At 37.5% G+C, this 9,651-nt stretch overlaps 1 pseudogene; it reads left to right on the top strand.

Moving 5' to 3' along the window:
- The first annotated feature begins 836 nt into the window (after positions 1–836).
- LOC149260909 (protein TORNADO 1-like) lies at positions 837–7,469 on the top strand (annotated as a pseudogene).
- The last annotated feature ends 2,182 nt before the right edge of the window (positions 7,470–9,651 follow it).

Raw genomic sequence — 9,651 nt, 5'->3', positions numbered from 1 at the left:
TCTGCATGCCCAAAATTTGCATAGTGTACTAACCCTTATGATCCCAACACACCATTGGAATCATTGTTCTCAATTTATATCCATCTTGGAGCTCAGAACATATCCCAAGCAACACAAAAGGTTGACATCTCTGTTTCAAATGACATCTCTTTGTAAAATATTCCTACAGGAAAGGGGATGGTCGGAGTGGACTATATAGAGTTATTTTAGCATATTTTTCACACCCTTTCGCCAAATTTCCACATGATATAAGGCATCAAAGTGTGAGTACTCTTGTTGAGTCTACTATCTATGAAGCTACTGAACCATTTACAATTGAGTACTCACTTTCAGTACCAACAAAAAATGGTGTGGAAGATAAGTTTAAAGGAAGAAGAACTAGTCTGGTGAGATGGGAAAAGTGTAAGAAGAGAATTTTGATCAAAAGGTCTGATCCACACAATCAAATAGAAACTATGTCCTTAGCAACTGATTTTGCAAAGGCGATTTCATCTGGCTTGTCGCCCGAGCATCCTGATCTTGTTGCAGGTTTATGTGAGGTGGTTAAGCTAGGGAGTATTTTAGGTTTTGATGATGATGCAGTAAATTACATGCTCCAATCCAAAAAGTTGCAACTGTTAGTAGAGGATGAAAATTTCTTGTCATCTGTTTTTCCTAAAATGAATGAAAGCTTATTTCCATCAAAACTAGCTAGAGGATTCTATGGATGTAGCTCTAGGGACACGAAAAGCATCTTGGGACCAGCTAATCCAATGAAATCAATTGGATTGTTTTTACTATATTGTCTACAATGATGGGAAACGAGCTTGTTTTTGTTTAAACAAGCAATAGCCAATATGGAAGAATCTTCATTCGAGAGTATGAAAAAGAAGTTGGTGAGGTTGTCATTTCCATTGGTAACAATAGATACAGATACAGAGTATCTTCTGAAGCTGATAGGTGATGCCCACTTCAAAATGCTGATTACTTCAGAATTTCTCAGTGGCAATGAAAATAGTGGGATGGTGCCACTGAAGCTGGATGATTTACTTGGTAGTCCTGAACTGATGGAACATTTTGTAGTAAGTGGAAAATCAGAGGAAACAACTTCATCACTTCCTTCTAGTGGCAATGGCAATGGTGATTTGGATGTAGAGATGTTGAAGTCAATTGTAGGAGCTATTGTTTTGAGCCTTTATGGGTAGCATTTATCATACGGTAATCCACTTGACAGACCTAACCATGATATTTCTGACATTGGTGTCAACATAAGGCCTTAGAGGTGTGTCACTTCAGTTGGAATCTCTTAGTGGAGCTCATCCCTTCCAATAAAGTCCTAAGGATTTACAGAATTGATACTTCTGTCTTACATAATAGCATGCGCACTGGCTCGTAATAATACTATAGAAAATATGGATATAAGTGGAAATCATATCAATTACAAATGTCCTCAAGAGTTCAGGAGTGTCCTTTAGGAAAATAAGACTTTGAAACATCCGAATATGTTAAACACTGGCATGAGTGATAAGGGTGTTTCCTAGACTGCAGCTGCTCTTTTTTCGAACCATACCCTACTATCCTTGAAACTTGAAACAAGTCCAATGGGAGGAGAAGGAATTGGTCATTTGCTCTATCCTCTTGGTAGGTTCAAACCATGCCAACCTCAAGCAAATACTTCTCTGAATTTTTTTTCCATTGGGGGACCTCAGACTAAAATGGGTAGTTTTGGTGTAAGTGCATTGGTGCAGATGATCTTCACAAACCAAAGTTTGCTAAAATTTGCTATAAATGACAACCATAGCATGGCCACAACTAATTTCATCAAAATTCTTGTAGCTCTTCAAAGAAATTCAAATTTAAAGTCCCTGTCTTTGAAGTGATGTAAAAGAGTTTGAGGAGATGTAATACTTGAATAAATTATGGATACATTGCAGGTGAATGCTTGGCTTGAAGATATTGATTTGAATGGAACTCCGCTTCAAGCCTCTAGTAAAACTGATTGTGTTCACCAACGGCTTGGACAAAATGCCAATGTCGAGCCACAGATTGATTTTCTGGAAGACATGCCCATGACAGTGCCCAAAACTGCTAGAGTTTTCCTCTGTGGACAAGAATTTGTAGGCAAGATTTATGACTTTCCCTATTCACCCTTAATCAATTTCTCATTATACACAAAGGTAAAGGAAACGATCCAATCTACTTCTATATATTGTTGAAATATTTAGTGAGGAGAATGATAATATATTATATATAATACTTAAAAACAACTATAGATAGATAGATCGATCATGCAATGACCACGAGGAAGATTATTCATTATTTGGAATCAAATAAAATATGACCTAAAAAGAGGTTTAAGCTTTTCAAAATTCATAAGAGTAAGAAAATTTTACAGTTTCTAAAATTAGATGACTTATCCTTGTTATGAATGTTATTAGGTATTCCATGATAAATTGGACAACCAAGATTGATTTTTCCAATTCAAATGACCAATATCTGCAATTTTGGCTGCAGGTAAAACAACTCTATGTAATTCCATATTGCAGAGTTTTGCTCGAGCCAAGATTCCATCAGTAGACCAAATAAAAACTCTTGTGAACCCAGTTGAACCCATCACAAGAACTCAGGGTATCAAAATCAAGTTCCTGGAAGATGATGATACTAGAATCTCAATTTGGGACCTTGCGGGTCAGTATGAGTTCCATGCTTTTCGTGATCTCATGTTCCCTGGTCCCGGGAGGCCATCCTTCTTTCTCATAATTTGCAGCCTGTTCAAAAAACTAGACAACGGACAACCCAAAAAGATTCAAGAACTTGGAAGAAGATATAGTATATTGGCTACCATTTATTGTTTCCAATTCCAGAAGATAAAAATCCTTTCTCACTCATGTCACAGTTTTTTTCTCTCATAGTGATAAAACTTTTGAAAGTTCAGAATTGCACTTTTCAGAGGTCTAATGAGTTTACAGGCTTAGGGATCGTTTCATTGGCTTTGTTGAATTATCCCCAACTATATATACAGTGGATGCAAGGTCATCTGTTTCAATGAATAAGGTTGCTCATCATGTGCAGCAAACAACCAAAACAATTTTAGAAAGGGTTCCCAAAATTGACCGAGTATGCGATGACTTAAGAGTGTTGTTGTTCAATTGGAAATCTGAGCATTCCAACCCAGTTATGAGATGGGAAGAGTTTTCCCAACTATGTGAAATGAAGATTCTAGCACTGAGAATACAATCTCTCTATGATGACCCCACAAAGGTTGAAGAGAGGTGAAGAGCCATAGCATGCTCTTTGCATAAAGCTGGAGAAATGATCTATTTTCAAGAGCTTGATTTCATCTTAGTGAACTGTGAGTGGTTTTGTGAGGAAGTACTTGGACGTCTAGTAAAATTGAACAACAAAAGTCAATCTACGTTGGATTGACAACAAAGGGGCTTTATTACTAGAAAAGAGTTGGAGGTGATTTTAAGAGAATCATTACAGGGTTTAGTACCTGGATTTGGTCCCAGAATTTTTGAGAATGTGCACCCAAGTGACCTTGTGAGAATGATATTGAAACTAGAACTCTGTTATGAACAAGATCCTGGCAATCAAAATTTGAAGCTTTTCATACCTGCAATACTGGAGTAAGGTCGGTACAAGCCACAAACATGGTAGCTAGGTGGATCGGGCTACATCTACATTGGCTGCCATTTTGAGTGCAATGATTCAAATCACACTTCTGGATTCTTCCCAAGGTTGCAAGTATGACCCTTTGATTTTAATATTTAAAAATACAGAAAGAAAATAATAAAACTAGAGTCTCTTTTATCTCTGAGAAGAATAGGAGACACCACTGATTTATTCTAGATATCAGAGATCTCATGTCCTGTTTATTGCTCAATCAGATATAGAGTTGAAGTCAGATATCATATTCCCTGGGGTGTAAGGCATAATATGTTAGATTCACCCACTTATGCATTTAAGGAAAATTGATTCAGGATTGTAAGAAAGAGCTTCTACTTGAAGATTGTGAGCCATTATGTAATCCCTCCCCCATGTCTATCCATCTATCTATCTCCCCAAGGAACTTCCTGACTATTACATGCAAATGGGGATACAATGCTTGTGTCTCCAACACATCCCTTTATTCATGGAAGGCATGGAATATGAGGAATGAATCAAGGAACAAAATGAATTCTTCCATATGGTTCGCTCTAATTATCCAACAATGCTTTAATCACCAGTTTGGAATCTCTCTGGATAATCAACTCTCAAATCTCTCTTTGTAAAGAAATATTTAAGCCTCTTAGAACTGTCTTGAATTATCCTTCATCATAGGGACTACATTCTAGGACTTCCATATTTGAAATAGAAAAACTATTCGAGAAATTTCATAGATGGATACTTGTGCCAATAACCAGGTATTTTCCTTTATTTCCCTATGAAAATGGAATCTCTAGAAATCCAACAGGATATCATCTGGATCAGATTCCATCAACAAATACTTGGAATGAACCATAAAATCCTTCAATGGAATGAAGAAAATAGAACCAAATACATACTTTTTTCTAGGAGTTATGGCTTGTCCACACTCTCCACCCCTCTTTTAATGCACTTTAATGAAACTTATCAACTAGTTACTAGCCCACAATTGGTTCTTCTCCACTCTCTGCACTCTCTGGATCTCATCTTTGAAAAATTACCTTGTCTCTGGTTTATCCGAATTGACTTTACAACGAATATTGGTAGGGAGGAAAATAAAACTTTTCATACTTTTTTCATTTTATTGTGAAAGGATAGTCATTTAATTTGTCACAATCGACCAAAAATGATTAGGATTTCTCTCTAGGCAAAAAGGTTTTAGGTTACAAATGCAACTCTATGGTTTCCATGAGCCAAACCTTCCTAGTGAACCAACAGAAACTAAGTAAATGACTCAAATCTTGGAATTTACAAATTTAAATTGGTTACACCTCAAAGAACCATGGAACCCACAGGGAAACAAATTGTTTGTTTGGAAAGTTTCTGATATAGCAAAACTCAAAGAAAACATGCCTCACTAGGAGAAATTTAGAGAAATGAAAATCATAATTGATTTGGTAGTTTGTAATCAATATTGGTGTCCAACAGCTGGGATTGCTTAAAATTCAAACCCAAAGGAATGTTGTATTCATCACAATTGGCATGTATTCTCCAAATTAACTTGTTAGTGGTTGGAGAGACGAGGATATAGAAATAGTTGAGGATGGTTAGAAGATTTATAGAAGAATAGTGCAAGCTCACATTCAAGAAATTCAATTAAGAACCCTTTTTCTATTTGCAATCCATACTAGCATTACATGTAGATGCATAATGGGAAATTCCTTCCCTATAAATGATACCAAAATACCACCAAGTTGTCCAGACTCCGTATCTCCATTACAGTATATTACATAGAGTAGATATGAACAAATCTCAAGCCTTAAATTAGTTGACCAGGCATGAATATCCATCAGTAGCTTAGCTTACATAATCTCTACTACCTTCGAGACATAAGGTCCAAATGGTAGTTTCTTTAGTTATCAGATCCCACAATAGTGTTGTTGTTTCTACCAAGCATGGAATTTGAAACTTGCATTAGGAAATTTCTTCACTTTGGCATCAGACTGCGAGATTATATCCGAAGTTGCCCCTACCTACCATCCATTTTTTCTCACCTCTGGTTTTGTTGTTCTGCTATCTTGTTTTTTCAGTTCCATAGAAGAGTGTCCATCATTGAAGAATGAGTGGAGTGAGATACAAGGAACAAAAAAAAATTCCCTGTTATTGATTATGAAACTGGATATCATTCCTAACAATTAATTCCTTTTGATATAGTTGATATCTATATCTAATAATTTGATCTGCACCTTATCTCATTTTCATGCCCACCTTTTTTATCTGTCACGGGTGCACCTCTACAACAAAATCTTGGTGTCAGGTAACATAGAGAGTGCCACTTACAAACTTGAGAAGAACCTCATCTCAATAGTCATCAATGGCATTGACATCCGAGTTGAACTCGGAACGAAATGGGATACTATATCGATATACTAGATTGCTCATCACAAGACCTCAGTGAAACTCTTAAAGTTTTGAACCAGGTTATTGTTGAAAGAATTATAAGACTATGTGTGTCATATGTAGGTTGCCAAGGGGTACTATTAGTTAAGGGTATTTTAAGGCCACAATGTGTGCAGGACCTCGTACCACTGAAGTAAAAGAAGGGCCATTTTTTTCTGGTGGAGTATCTAAAGCAAGAGCTACTCTCAGTTCCAATAGACAACATATATAACTATCGACATACCTGGAATGTTGTTGCTGAAGGAAGGTCTATCAGCTTAGTGGCCGGATTCGACTACGTAAGGGACTTGCTTGGAGAGGAATAATTTAGGGATGTATTATAAAGACGATATCACAATATTTACAGGCTTGTTGTTGAGATGGATGTCCCATCAAATAACGACATCCCCGATTCCCAAGGTGCTCGGAATGATGATGATGATGATGAAGAAAATGAAGATGGGTATGTGTCTCCTACCATTTTTGGGATAGAAAAGGGGTTTGAGAAGGTATTGGAGAGACTTAAGATTATTGAGAGGGACCTTCAGGTCATCAAGCAAGAAATTCAAGGATTGAGGTATTATGAGAAAAATCTTCTAATGGAAAATTAAAAATTTTGATCAACTTCTCAGTTCAACTGGAAGAGAGAAAAGTCCCACACATGTTTTATTTTGTTAGAGCAGACAGTGGATTTGCAAAAATGTTGGTGACAGACATTATTTTTGGCACGACTGCACTGCAATTACATCTGTTATGTGAATACAGGCATGAATTACATGTTGTTGATGGCCAACTTGGGTGAAATCTAATGAAAGTCAACAATAGAACAATGCAGAGCATCCTTCCATATCTTAACGGGTTCATGAAAATCCCATAAGGAATGAGTATACTGCACATGGACATTAATACATGGGATGCATTGGGAAATTTGAATATGGACTTCAATACAGAGGATATATAGGGCGCACTGAATATGGAGCCTAGACAGTAACACTGAGAATTTAAACCGGGAAACCTTTGGGCACATTGAATAGAGACATTATTACAGATCATTTAAACCAGGAGTATGCATCTAGGTTGCTAAGCAGAGTTCAAACAAAAATGACTATGGAATCTGAGATATGAAACCTTAAGGACCATATCAAACCAGAGGCCATATAGGTTTGCCATGTGCTGGTTATAATCAAATAATAACACAACCAAAAAACTCGACTGATGAAACCAAGCCATTAGCCAATCACAACAAATCCAAATATGCTAATGGCCAACAAATACTACCGGTGAGATTGAGAATTGAAGGAAGAATTTTGGCTTCCAAGGATGTGATTTGACCCCACATGCACCTTTCTTCCTCTCGCGTGCATTGCTGGAAGAATGAACAAATCCATCAGAAAAATACCCATCCTGATCTATAGATCCACATTCGCTTGTCCCAGAATAGTGATTGACATTGTAAAGTGAATGGTAATGGATGAGATTTCCCATACTAGGGCTCTTTCTCATGTCGGCCATGCCATCGTCTGTAGCAATGAGCATGACCCCAAAAAGTTATTAGTGAAAATTGCTTTCTTATATCTCCATATTTTTCCTTTCACAATTTCGAATAATGGAAGCTTCTTTGATCTCTTCAAAGCTGTTAGGCCAGGGTAACTCCAAAATGGGCAGAAGAAAACTGACTTACTATTTCATTAGATAACTATTGTTTATATACATAAAATGGACGGATCAGTTCATCTTCTTGATGACTGTTCATGTTCCTGTTTACCCAACCGTTGAAGATTAGGTGTGAACATTCCCCCCCTTAATCTGAAGGGGTGTTGGTGAGTCCAAGCATCATTCTGAATCTTTCAAGCTTTTCTCTTCCAAGCGCTTTGGTGAAGATGTCTGCAATTTGCTCATTTGTGGAACAATGACGGAGATGGATTGTTTTGGCCTCAACATGATGTCGGATTAGATGATATTTAGTATTGATGTGCTTAGTGCGATCATGGAACTTAGGGTTCTTGGCCAACTTTATTGTAGAGGTGTTATCAATCATGAGTGGAGTTGATTGTACTTGTTTTACCTGCAAATCTTCAAGAATTTTCCTGAGCCACACAATTTCTTTCGTTGCTTCAGCTGCTGCCACGTATTCTGCTTCTGTTGTGGAGTCTGCTGGAACTGATTGTTTGCGTGATCTCCAGGAGACGGCTCCTGATCCAAGACTCATAGCATATCCTGAAGTAGATACCCCAGTTTCTTTGTCTCCATCGAAGTCTGAATCAGAGTATCCAATCAAGCTGAAGTCGTCCACCTGTGTATACTTGGTTCCAAGGTTTTGAGTTCCCTTCAAGTACCTTAGAACTCTTTTTGCAGCAGACCAATGTCCCTCACAAGGCTTTTGCATAAACCTGGAGAGGATTCCAACAACAAATGAAATGTCTGGTCTGGTAGTAGTGAGGTAGATGAGACTTCCTACAAGCTGTCTATACTTTGTTGCATCCTCAAATTCCTTTCCTTCAATAGATATGAGCTTCAAGTTTTGTTCCATTAGAGTAGAAAGAGGATTGCACTCTGTCATGCCAAATCTGTTTAACAAATCTCCAATGTATTTCTTTTGAGAAAGAAATATGGATTTTGGATGTTGGGTTACTTCAATGCCAAGATAGTAATGAACATAGCCCAAATCAGTCATTTTAAAACTTTTTCCTAATTCTTTCTTTATGGATGCAATATAGCTTTCATTGTTCCCTGTCATTAAAAGATCATCTACATATACCACAAGATATACAACTGTTTTTCCAACTTTCTTGACAAATAAAGTTGCATCATCAAGATCAAAATGTTTGAAGTTGAGTTTCAGAAGATGCTCAGTTAGTTTTTCATACCAGGCTCGTGGTGCTTGTTTGAGGCCATACAAGGACTTCACAAGTTTGCATACTTTATGTTCATGTCCTTTCACAGCAAATCCTTCAGGCTGGGACATAAAAACATTCTCTTTTAGATCTCCATTCAAGAACGCAATTTTTACATCCATTTGATGGACTTTCCAACCGTTCTGGGCAGCTAGTGCAAAGAGTGTTCGGATGGTGGCCCATTTTGCTGTGGGGGAAAAAGCTTCCTCATAATCGACCCCTTCCTTCTGTGCAAAACCTTTTGCCACAAGCCTAGCTTTGTGCTTGTCAAGTGAGCCATCAACTTTGTACTTGTTCTTGTAGACCCACTTGCAGCCAATTGGTTTGGTTCCAAATGGAGGATCAACCAGCTTCCAAGTGCCATTCTTAATGAGGGCATCATACTCCTTCTGCATCGCTTCTTTCCATTCATCATGAGAAGCAGCTTCTTTGAAGGAAGTTGGTTCAAAATCTCTAAACAAGTTCAATTCACAATCATAAGTAACATCCATATCAACAGGTGAATTAGAGTTATCTACATCACCTCCATCTTGTCGGTTTGTATTTCTGGTTCCTGTTTTTCCAATTTCATCAGGATGAACACTTTCAAGTGTCTTTGTCAGCCACTTTGGGGGACCTTTCTGAGATGGTCCAGGCTGCTCTGTTGATTGAGTTGGGACTGAATCAAGATTGAGTCTCCCAATTCTATCAATTACATCACTTAAAGGATCAT

This window comes from Pinus tabuliformis, chromosome 6 (assembly GCF_031772625.1).
Source record: "Pinus tabuliformis cultivar Carrire ecotype Pingquan chromosome 6, CPIR1, whole genome shotgun sequence".
Taxonomy (NCBI): domain Eukaryota; kingdom Viridiplantae; phylum Streptophyta; class Pinopsida; order Pinales; family Pinaceae; genus Pinus; species Pinus tabuliformis.
This window is presented reverse-complemented; position numbering and strand designations above follow the sequence as displayed.